Source organism: Trichomycterus rosablanca, unplaced genomic scaffold (genome assembly GCF_030014385.1).
Source record: "Trichomycterus rosablanca isolate fTriRos1 unplaced genomic scaffold, fTriRos1.hap1 scaffold_209, whole genome shotgun sequence".
NCBI lineage: Eukaryota > Metazoa > Chordata > Actinopteri > Siluriformes > Trichomycteridae > Trichomycterus > Trichomycterus rosablanca.
Window position 1 is genome coordinate 1 of NW_026947037.1, and position 12,637 is coordinate 12,637.

General features: G+C 39.9%; 1 long non-coding RNA gene and 2 other non-coding genes across 3 annotated transcripts; 2 read left to right on the forward strand and 1 right to left on the reverse strand.

Annotated features, from left to right (window-relative positions):
* The first annotated feature begins 7,987 nt into the window (after positions 1–7,987).
* LOC134306679 (uncharacterized) lies at positions 7,988–9,523 on the forward strand. Its single transcript, XR_010009398.1, has 3 exons — positions 7,988–8,299; positions 8,553–8,638; positions 8,756–9,523. It is a non-coding gene; the product is annotated as an uncharacterized LOC134306679 (long non-coding RNA).
* Positions 9,524–11,053: 1,530 nt separating this feature from the next.
* On the forward strand, positions 11,054–11,126 carry trnak-cuu (transfer RNA lysine (anticodon CUU)). The gene has a single exon. It is a non-coding gene; the product is annotated as a tRNA-Lys (tRNA).
* A 216-nt stretch (positions 11,127–11,342) lies between these two features.
* Positions 11,343–11,416, reverse strand: trnan-guu (transfer RNA asparagine (anticodon GUU)). The gene has a single exon. It is a non-coding gene; the product is annotated as a tRNA-Asn (tRNA).
* Positions 11,417–12,637: the final 1,221 nt, after the last annotated feature.

Here is a 12,637-nt window from a genome sequence, read left to right on the forward strand (position 1 = left end):
AAATAGGTGTAGTTTGACTTCACCCATCATGCTTTGTGGCTCCATCTAGTTCATTTGCACACGTTCCATAGATAATGAGCTAGTACTTCACACAAGAAGGTGTGAATAGTTGGCTGATGATTGACCAATGCAGAGTTTTGAACTGGTCTTGGGTCTTTGTCCTCAGCTCTATTTAAGGACTAAACTCTAGACCTGTAGCTGAGTCACTTGGTAAGAAGGATCTTCTGCACGTTCTTCATTAGAAACGACCTGCTGGAGACACCAGCTTTGTTAAAGTGGCTGCCAGGATTCTAACAGGAAGGTAAAGGGTTTTCTTGTTTGTTTCTTTTACGTTTATGTTGCATTTGTTGTTCTTTTTATTTTATGTTATTTAATATTATCAGGTTAATATATTCAGACTGTTTAAAATAGCTTTATGCTCATAATTGTGGTGTTTTATGAAGCCTTTTTTACTCCCAGCACACCAAAGATTTACACTTGTGAGCTAATTATTAGTCCTGTCATGAACTGGATTAGATTTGCTTGGTGCAGGACTGATGTTGAGAAAGTCAGATCTCTTATATCTTTATTTATATCAAGTTATTTATAGTTATTTCATTATTAATATCTGCAGTATTTATAAGTATTTCATCCTGATGTTCTTTGAATTCAGATTCTCACTAAGACATGAAGTGAATTTAATGTTTTTATTACTTATTGTTATGATGATTATTGGCTAATGCTGATAGTAATGCTAATGAATTGACTTCTTACTTTGTTTCTGTTGCTTTCCAAGGAAACAGTTTCTACAGTCTTATCAAAGCATAAACATGAAGAACTTTCATCACTGCTCAGAGTCTGGGAAGAGTTTTATTAAGCAGAGTAATCTCAAAGAACACCAGCGCATTCACACAGGAGAGAAGCCATATCACTGCTCAGAGTGTGGGAAGAGTTTTACAGTGCAGAGTCATCTCAAACAACACCAGCACATTCACACAGGAGAGAAGCCATTTCAGTGTTCAGAGTGTGAAAAGAGTTTTACTCAAAGCAGTAACCTTAAAGTACACCAGCGTGTTCACACAGGAGAGAAGCCGTATCACTGCTCAGAGTGTGGAAAAAGTTTTAGTCAACGATGTACATTCCAACAACACCAGCGAATTCACACAGGAGAGAAACCGTATCACTGCTCAGAGTGTGGAAAGAGTTTTATTCGAAGTAGTGACCTTAAAGTACACCAGCGTGTTCATACTGGAGAGAAGCCGTATCACTGCTCAGAGTGTGGAAAGAGTTTTATTCGAAGTAGTGACCTTAAAGTACACCAGCGTGTTCATACTGGAGAGAAACCATATCACTGCTCTGAGTGTGGAAAGAGTTTTGCTCAACAGGGTACCCTTCAAAAACACCAGCGTGTTCACACAGGAGAGAAACCATATTACTGCTCAGAGTGTGGAAAGAGTTTTGCTCAACATGTTAACCTAAAAAAACACCAGCGTATTCACACAGGAGAGAAACCATATCACTGCTCTGAGTGTGGAAAGAGTTTTGCTCAACAGGGTACCCTTCAAAACCACCAGTGTATTCACACAGGAGAGGAACTGTATCACTGCACCGAGTGTGGAAAGAGTTTTACTCAAAGTAGTGACCTTAAAGTACACCAGCGTATTCACTGTGAGATGTGAGATTCTTTTTTTATCATGGATCAACTATGTAACTTTACTGCAGCTTGTATTTAAATGAAAGGTTTACATTGCTGTCTTCAGGATTTCCTCTTTAGTGATATTTAATGTTAATAGCTGTTCTGATCTAAAAGATGCTGCTGCATTTGACCTTTAAAACTGAGAAGTGATTTGTGAGATCATTAAAATAAGTGAAATGTTTATTTTGTACTTTGGTTTTATATTATTTGTGCAAACATTTGTTTTATGCAAATTTAAACCTGTAATAAAAGATGAACATTTTAAAGGTGTCTTTATTTGCTTTAACTAAGCTAAAGTTTAGTTTAGGAACAAAAATGACAGTTTGTGTAGCAGGGCTGGACACGCCTCACTATTGAAGTGGAAGACACTCCTGCAAGAATGAAAATAGTAAGTAAGTACAATGTTTTTATAAAGCTATAAACCTACTTCCACTGACCAAAGTACACAACATTCATATGAATGAACAAAACACAGATCTCAAATAACACGAACCTGAAGGTCTGAACTTACATTGTAGAAAAGAAAAACAAGCCAGTAGCAGCAGTGTGCACATTAAACCATTTACAGAAGGGTCATTAAGTTTGGCAAATTGAAATAATGGCATGTTTCTGACTAGAATGAGAGGGGCAGTAAAAAGATCTCACCCTGTCAGAGACAACGTTTGAAGCCCAGGTCAATAGGACCTGCTAGTTAGAGAAGGCTCACTTGTTTGTTTAAGTCCAAAATGGGCGTGGCTCGTTATTATCGTATTAGCACCACGCTCAAACCAACTGAGCTAACCGGTCCAAGGGCAGGGCTTATACCCATATACCCGATTCTACACTGACAGCCCTTCAGTTATGGAGCTGCCACACAGAAACGATGGAGAGCTTTACTGTTGTTGAGCAGAACAGATCTTCGTGTGAGATGACCGAGGTTCATGTATTTTTCTTTTAAGAATAAATAAAAGCTGATGCTTTTAACCTCATACTTTCCTAATATTTTTATTCTACACGGTCTACATTGCAAGAATTCACTAAATTACACAGCAGTTCTCTTTTTTTTTTTTTATTTACTTAGTTTTTCCATTAACAAAATTGATTGTAAGCATTTATGAAGGTCATGCCACGTTCATTAGGTGAAATGAAGCCAGAATTAAAGATGGCAGAAGAACAGAGTGATATTCTTACTTTCAGTGATTAAATTACTCAGGTTAGAAGGTCCTGACACACAGCACATGCTCACCTGACTCTCTCAACCATGCTACCTTTAATCTTTAAAGAGGGTGTGGCCGATACAGAGATCGAATCCGCAACCTTGGCGTTATTAGCACCACGCTCTAACCAACTGAGCTAACCGGCCAGTTATTCACTTCCAACTCACTACAGAACAATCCAAGCCAAATCCACTCAGATTCATTTATTTTCCCCCTTTTTTATGCTGCACATCAGCTCACAAACTTTGATCGCTCGCTACTTGTTGACGTGCATTTTTGGACGTGGTATCATTATAGAGTTTGCATGTTCTCCCCGTGTCCGTGTGGGTTTACTTTGGGTGCTCCAGTTTCCTCCCACAGTCCAAAGACATGCAAGTGAGGTGAATTGGAGACACTAAATTGTCCATGACTGTGCTTGATATAAACTTGTGTAATTATACTGTTTATTGGCATAAAGTAAACGTTAGCAAGTCATGTGACTTGTGTCTACCATCCAGTGAAAGAGCTGTGGCGCAATCGGTTAGCGTGTCCGGCTGTTAACCGAAAGGTTGGTGGTTCGAGCCCACCCAGGGACGAGTATCTTTTATTGCACAACCTGCCTGTTGATCACACGGATATGAGACACAACAACAATGTGTAGTCCCTCAGAATAGTGAAAATAAGTAACTGAAAAACATCCAGTTAACAACAGTCCTACAAGTACAAATATCCACCTGATAAGTCACCGGAGACAGTGGAAGAACGTTCTTTTGGTTTCAGTAGATGTTAAATGAAGATACTCGCCCAACGTGGGGCTTCGAACCCACTACCCTGAGATTAAGAGTCTCATGCTCTACCGACTGAGCTAGCCGGGCTTAAGCAGCAGGTCAGAAGTCAGACCATCAGAGAGATGTAGGTTTAATTCACTAACATCACGACCAGATTAAGAACTAATTCACAGTTTACAAACAAACACAATTCAGAATAAGTAACAGAAACAGACACAGACTTACTGTCACTTTTAATCTACTACACAATTACTGAACCCGCTCCATTATGCTTTAACCCTCAGTGTATATTATCTGGAAACAGATGCTCTTCATATAGAAATATGCTTTACATTTGCTTGATGGTAATAACTCTTAGTGAAGTCTTAATGAACAATTAAAACATCAAGTCAGGTTGTTTTTAGTTCAATTGGGAAAACATTAACAGTAGCTCCTAAAAGTAACTTCCTACAATCCAGAATCTACACATACAAATCCTACATTCATTCCACAAAGTTCACAAACATGATTTAATGAGTGAAAACTTGATGTTTGGAGCCCCTCTGGTGTGTAGGCTGGTACTGTGTATCAGCACTACTTACTGTGTGCAGGACCTGAGTCGTATCTGCTCCAGTCACTGGTTGGCGGCATTAAGCTCAGTCAAGAACTTTAAGAAATATATAGTTTAGATAGTTCACACATACAGTCCCCTCCAAAAGTATTGGAACAGTGAGGCCAATCCCTTTATTTTTGCTGTAGACTGAAAACATTTGGGTTTGACATGAAAAGATGAATATGAGACAAAAGATCAACATTTCAGCTTTTATTTCCAGGTATTTACATCTGGATCTGATACACACTTCAGAAGATAGCACCTTTTATCTGAACCCACCCATTTTTCTTGTGAGCAAAAGTATTGGAACAGATCAACTTAAAACAGATTAAAGTGAATAAGACTTAATATTTAGTTGCAAATCCTTTGCTTGCAATAACTGCATCAAGCCTGTGACCCGTTGACATCACTAAACTTTTGCATTCTTCTTTTGTGATGTTTTTCCAGGCTTTCACTGCAGCCTCTTTCAGTTGGTGTTTGTTTTGGGGGTTACTCCCTTCAGTCTCCTCTTTAGCAGGTAAAATGCAGCTCTATAGGGTTTAAGTCTGGAGATTGACTAGGCCAGTCCAAAACCTTCCACTTCTTGCCCCTGATGAACTTTTTTGTAGTTTTGGCAGTGTGTTTTGAGTCATTATCTTGCTGCATGATGAAGGATCTCCAGTTTGGTGTCATCTTTCTTTAAATTAACAGACAAAATGTTTCTGTAGACTTCTGAGTTCATTGTACTGCTGCCATCATGCGTGACATCATCAATGAAGATTAATGAGCCCGTCCCAGAAGAAGCCATGCAAGCCCAAGCCATGACATTACCTCCACTGTGTTTCAAAAATGAGCTTGTATGTTTGGGATCATGAGCAGATCCTTTCTTTCTCCAAACTTTAGCATTTCCATCACATTGGTAAAGGTTCATCTTTGTCTCATCAGTCCATAAAACTTTGTCCCAGAATTTCTGAGACTTGTCTCTGTACTTCTTGGCAAATTCCAGCCTGGCCTTCCTATTCTTCTTGCTCATTAGTGGTTTGCATCTTCTGGTGAAGCCTCTGTACTTTTGTTCATGAAGTCTTCTGCGAACAGTTCATGAAGTCTTCACTCCTGCCCTCTGGAGGTTGTTGCTGATGTCACTAACAGTTGTTTTAGGGTCTTTCTTTACAGCACGCACAATGTTTCTGTCATCAACTACTGTTGTTTTCCTGGGTCTACCTGTTTGACATTTGTTACTTAGTACACCAGTGACGACGTTCTTCTTCAGGACATTTCAAACGGTTGTACTGGCTATGGCCAATATTTGTGCAATGGCTCTGATTGATTTTCCATCTTCTCTCAACTTTACAATTGCTTGTTTTTCACCCACAAACAGCTCTCTGGTTTTCATGTTGGTTACTCCTCTAACTATAAATGCACAGTCTGCACAGGCAAAACCCAAATCTGAAACTAAGCGTAGACATTCAGCGCTATTTATTGTTTAAATAATCAATGTAACAGGACACACCTGGGCAACAAAACACAGCTGACAGTCACATGTTACAATAATTTTGCTCACAAAAAAAATGGGTGGGTTCAGACAAAAGGTGCTATCTTCTGAAGTGTGTATCAGATCATAAAAGCTGAAATGTTGATATTTTGTCTCATATTTATCTTTTAATTTCAAACCCAAATGTTTTCAGTCTACAGCAAAAATAAAGGGATTGGCCTCACTGTTCCAATACTTTTGGAGGGGAGTGTACGTATACTAGGCTTGATCTAATAAGACCTCCTAGAACCAAGCAAACTGTACAGTTACAGCAAAGAGCTCAGGTTGAGAAGAAAGGAAAAGTCAAGCAGAGGACCTTCTGTGCAGGAGAAAATGTTCTTGCTAGGAACTATAGCAGAGGTTCAAAATGGGTTCCAGCCATTGTCGTAGCACAAACTGGTCCAGTCTCGTGTACTGTCCAAACAAGGAGTGATGAGACTTGGAGACGACATGTAGACCAATTACTGTCCTCAACTAATTCCAGCGATTACTTAGTCCAGGTGGAAACTCATGAATATATTCCGGACGTCTACTGCCAGGAATCAACTCCTGAGGATTCCTCACCTGAACTTTCAAAAGAACAGAATGTGTCAGACTTGTATTCGTCGACACCGAGTCCTGAACTACAAACTACTGTTAGTTTACCAGCAGGGCACTTATTAGAGCCTACCGGTCGTCGTTATCCATCCCGAATAAGACGACCTCCAAACAGACTGAATGTTTAGTTTATAGGCAAACCCATTGAGTTGGGGCAGAATAAACCCCAGGGTTGAGCCCTGGAAATGAGGCAGTCTACCCTCTTTCCTTAGTGTAGGAAAAACACTGTTGTTACTGTTATATTGTTATGTTGTTGTATTGTTGTTGCAGATATTTGTTACAAAAAGATACAAATTAGCATAATTGATAGAAGTTTACAGTAATGCAGTAGCATTGTACTAATAAGAGGCCATTGAAAGTAAAAGGGGAGGAATATGTTATGTATTATTGGAAACGCGTTTTGACCTTTACGGCGCTGTGTCAGTGTTAACCTGTATTGTAGTCCGTGAATGTGAAGTAAAGAAGCGAGCTGTGTTCTACTGCCACTCTGCCTCCGTCTCATATTATTAAATTGTTAAGCGATATTTTCATGACGATACAACAGATCCAGTTCCAGCAATGTAATTACATAACAATAAGAGCTGATTTTACGTGAAACTGGGTGTTAAATGAGAAAATCTTGTATGAATATTGTTTTTTGTTTAATATAAATCTTCCTTCTTTTACAGGTTTTGAATGTGGACAATCTGCTGGATTTAGTTGAAAGGGTCCAAAGTATATTAGTGGAGGAACTTAAGGACAACCTGTATCCTCCACTGATGGAGTTTGTAAACAATCAATTTCCTTGTACATCCACTAGTTCAAACCATAATGAGCCTGGACCCTGTGGAACCAGTCCCACTAAAGATCAGCAGCTTGAAACAGAGCTACGAGGGGAAAACTTGCCACCTAATAACACAGACATCATTGTGGACAGTATTGACCTGAGAGATCGTGAGATGCAGGTCCTGTTCAGTAGTGCCAGCAGCTTCTTCTATTTAACTTTTTTGTTACAAACCTGAAAAGATTTGCAAAAACGACATGAAAAGCAAATAACGTTAATGAGGGCTGTCATGGACTTTCCTCCAGTCACCTGACCTAAACCCCAGTGAGCAGTTATGGGGGTTATGCACACTCAGTAACATTACAAGATGCTCTTTGGAAAATTGTGAGATCATTCTGGGATGACATGGATCAAACACTGAGTTATTGTTGTTAATGTTATGCTGATTATTACATTTAAAGTGTAAACCAGAATCAATTTCACTAGCAGTTATCAGAAGTTCGGTCCGCGCTGAATGATGGGGGATCTGTTATGTTTTGGGTCTGTTTTAACTCCAGAAACCCTGGAAGGATCCCTGGCATTACTGACTCGTCAAAGTACCATGAGATTTCCATTTTTTTATTTATTCTCAGCATGATATTACACTCATTTGTCACAAAGACATTTTAATGACATTAATTATCAAGAGTACCAATCAAAGGCTTACATGTAACTGTAAGATACGTAGTTCATAGCAACACTGTCAGCATCATTTATTAATTAATTAATTAATTAATTAATTGTATTTTATAACAATATTAAAATGCAGGTTTCCTCTATAATGTCTCTAAATGTATTTCTACATTCCACTAGAGGGCAGTGGTGACACAGCTTTGTGTTCATTAGGGTTCAGAACAATTCAGCTAAATGAAAGCCCAGTTTGGTTAGAGATGGGTTACTGGCTGAACTATGAAAACCCGTCATTATCACGTCCACATGTGGATATTACACTGAATGTTATTGTCAGCATCTGCTCTGTCCTGGTCAGGGTCACGGGCTGAACTGCTGCCAGCGGCTGCCGCTTCAGCCTGGAGCTCCTGGGGGGAATGTTGTGACGTCACAGTAGGACTAAGCAAAGCATCAGGCACATTAAAGCTCATCTGATGTGTTTCTGCTTCAGTTCAGTGTTGAGCACGTCGAGGAACAGACACGAGAGAGCTGTAAGTCACATTAAATGTAGTTTAAACTGAATGATTTATTAGAAAGTACATTCTCTAGCAAAACATCTATACAGAGATTGATTAAAAGAATATAAAATCCTCCATATAAAATGGCTCCTGGCTTTGATTTCACTTATCACTAATTATTATCTATCATTCAATAAATCATAAACTGGTTAGGAAGTTTTGTCAGGTTGGATGAGTGATGTCTGTCTGTAAATTAACACCATCATGTTTTTTCTGTAATTAATAGAAGTCTTCATCAGCACCATGAAGAAACCAAAATGCTTTAAAAGCTTTTTCTCCCGCTCTGACTGCCGGGACGAACAGGAAGAGAGTGTAAGTGTCCAATACGACCGTCTCCGTCTAATAACAGATTAACAACCACCACTTGCCATCATCCTAGTAACTACCTAGCAACGTGCCATCTTGTATGGATCGTGTAATCTTTTACAGGTGACTGTGGACAATCTGCAGGATTTGATCGCAGGGATCCAAACAATTCTAGTGGATGAACTTAAAGACAACCTGCTTCCTCCACTGAAGGAGTTTGTATACAGTCGATGTTCTGCAAAAACCATCAATTTAAACCAGACCAGGAACCAAAACGACCCTGGACCTTCTGGACACAGTCCCATGTTAGAACAGCAGCTTAAAACAGAGATAGAAGAATGCACTGAGGGGAACATTGAAACCATCAGAAAGGCCCATGAAAGGGAACCAAGAGCAGAACTTCCAGAACTAATAGAAGAAGACTTTGTGGACAGTATGGACCTGAGGGGTCGTGTGAGGCAGGTCCTGTTCAGTAGTGCCAGCAGCACGCAGCAAGATAAAGTCAGTCAGGAACACCGCTGAACTGAATCAAAACTCCGGAGACGGTGAGCGTGATCAGGATTGGCTGACCGGGACATGAGAGTCACGTGACAGTCCGGGGGAGCATGGGAATTGTAGTCCATATAGTTAGAAGCAGACCGTGCCCCCTCCATCCACCCCCAATAACAAGAGGACAAAATCAAAGCTGAGCTGAGTGATTACTTGATGCCCCCCCAGTGTAGCTACTGATACAGACTCACTCAGTGGTGGAAACAGTACAGTACAGGCTCGTGTTCCTTTTAAGAAACCTGTAAAGAACTTTTTGTAGTTCTTTTCCTAATGTAAGGAGGCTCTGCTGCACATTATTTAAAATAAGAGTTGTTTGTGAGATATTCTTATAAAGGATATAGATAATTCAGATTTCTATTTTGTTTTAATTATTGTTAATTATTGTGATATTGTTTTTGTTATAAGTTTGAGTCCCTTGAAAGGATAATTATAGGTGGTGCTGTTACTATTTTTGCACTTCTGCAGTCTTTTAAATTACAATGCAAAAAAAAAAAAATTTGAGTCTTGTTTCAATTGCATTATACAAGAACAAAAAAAAAACTAAATCGTAATCAACAATCGGTTATCATTTTAAAATAATAGAGATTTTTTTATTTGGCAAAATCGCCCAGCCCTATTTTAGTCGACTGAAACTAAAACTAGACTAAAACTAAAACAATTCAGATGACTAAATTATGACTGAAACTAAATTACATTTTAGTCAAAAGACTATGACTAAAACTAAATCAAAATTTGCTGTCAAAATGAACACTGACGTGTGGTTCCATGAGTAACCCAAAAAATAGGTCCAGACCTTTAACCATACAGGTTTCTGAAGGCTTCTGCTAACGGTAAAAACAATCAAACCTTTTAAGATTTGAGCTTTTTTCCAGGAATAAGAAGGTTCGAGAGCTCTGGGAGGTCTTTCTGGGTGAGTAGGAGATGATGAAGGTTTGATATCTATGCAAGGTTTAAGTCTCTATTCACAGGACCTCACAGGACCTCACCGGACCTCCAGGACGTCACGATAGCGTAACGGTAGTCCGCAGGTCAACGAGCATCTCGATCCGGAAGATGAGGAGATTCTTCTTACAGTTACCAGCAGCTTCTTTGTTTATTAAATAAATAAATTGTTCAATAAAGACGTGAACTGTACCATTGTCTGTGTGTTATTAGCATGTTTTTAGGCGTCTGTGTGCACAGACTTTGATAGGACACCCAAAAGACGGGTATGATACCGCTTGAGATGCATCTCCAATTTAACTGGAGGCCACCTGTGGTCAATTGGTTTGATTGGATACGATTGGGGATTGCAGACACCTGCTTATACGAGGTCCCACAGTCCACAGTGGCCATGGGGTCAAAGGAATCGTCTGCAGACCTCAGAGGCATAGATCTGGGCAAGGGTACAGACCACCAACATCCATAAATGGAAGAAGTCTGGCCTGGCCGGGAGGTGAGCAGGAACCTCCGGCGTATCCTTGTGGAGACGTGAGAACCTTCCAGAAGATCAACCATTTGAACTAGGTGCTAAAATGCACCTAGAGGTCTCTCGGACCACGAGAAACACATTATGTCTGGTGGAGACCAGGCACCCGGCTAATGCTGCACCTAATGTAAAGCATGGTGGTGGCAGTCCTGATAGAGGGGAAGATGAATGCAGCTGATCCGTCCTGCAGTGCTTATATATTTTATTTATTTGTATTAAACAGCACTGAAACACACTCATGTTAGGACGACCTTTTGAGGTTTTCAGTGTATTTCACTGTGCACATTCTTTGAAAGTAAAATTGTTTTATTTCATTTATTTTTGTTTATTTAAAATAACACTATTAAACCTACATCTCTCTGATGGTCTGACTGATGAGCTGTCTGTTCCGACATACTGCTTAAGCCCGGCTAGCTCAGTCGGTAGAGCATGAGACTCTTAATCTCAAGGTCGTGGCTTCGAGCCCCACGTTGGGCGAGTATCTTCATTTAACATCTACTGAAACCAAAAGGACGTTCTTCCACTTTGGACAGCCGGTCTCCGGTGACTTATCAGGTGGTTTTTTGTGCTCGTAGGACTGTTGTTTACTGGATGTTTTTCAGTTACTTATTTCCACTATTCTGTGGGACTACACATTGTTCTTGTGTCTCATATCCGTTTGATCAACAGGCAGGTTGTGCAATAAAAGGCACTCGTCCCTGGGTGGGCTCGAACCACCAACCTTTCGGTTAACAGCCGAACGCGCTAACCGATTGCACCACAGAGACACAAGCACTGCTTTTTCATTGGACACAAAAGTCACATGACTTGCAAACATTTACAGAGGGTTAATTAAGTTTGGCAAATTGAAATAATGGCATGTTTCTGACTTGAATGAGAGGGGCATTAAAAAGATCTCACACTTGTCAGAGACAACGTTTGAAGCCCAGGTCAATAGGACCTGCTAGTTAGAGAAGACTCACTTGCTTGTTAGTTTAAGTGCAAAAGGGATAGTGGCCCGTATGGGGATCAAACCCATGACCTTGGTGCTATTAGCACCACGCTCTAACCAACTGAGTTAACCGGCTGGTCTTCATGGGCAGGGCATGTACCCACATACCTGATACACTGACAGCCCTTCAGTTATGGTGCTGCCACACAGAAACGATGGAGAGCTTTACTGTTGTTGAGCAGAACAGATCTTCATGTGAGATGACTGAGGTTCATGTATTTTTCTTTTAAGAATAAATAAAAGCTGATGCTTTTAACCTCATACTTTCCTAATACTTTTATTCTACACGGTCTCAATTTCTTTTAGTCTTCTGCCATGTGCAGTGCAAGAATTCACTAAATTACACAGCAGTTCTCTTTTTATTTATTTTTGCCATTAACAAAATTGATTGCAAGCATTTATAAAGGTCATGCCACGATCATTAGGTGAAATGAAGCCAGAATTAAAGATGGCAGAAGAACAGGGTGGTATTCTTACTTTCAGTGATTAAATTACTCAGGTTAGAAAGTCCTGATACTCAGCACATGCTCACCTGACTCTCTCTCAACCATGCTACCTTTAATGGTTAAAGTGGGTGTGGCCCGTACGAGGATCAAACCCTGGCGTTATTAGCACCACGCTCTAACCAACTGAGCTAACCGGCCAGTTCATCTAGACTCTGTAGATCTTTGTACATAATTCTACACTAAACTTTAATTCAATTTAATTTTTTTAACAGGAGAAATAACTCACATCAGCATTTTATAAAGGCTTTCACAAAGCATTAACAAATTGAGACGCGTCCTGGAGCAGCTGAGGTAAACGCTACAGACTCTATACTACCTGATTATCAGTTTTACCTCACTCACTTTTCATTTTCTTTATTCTTTCACACTATTGTAAATTGTTCCACACTAACACACCATGTCAGTGTCACTGCAGTGTCACTGCAGTTCTGAGAATGATCCACCACCTAAACAATGTGACCATTGAAAAACAGAGTAAAAGCAGGTAGAGA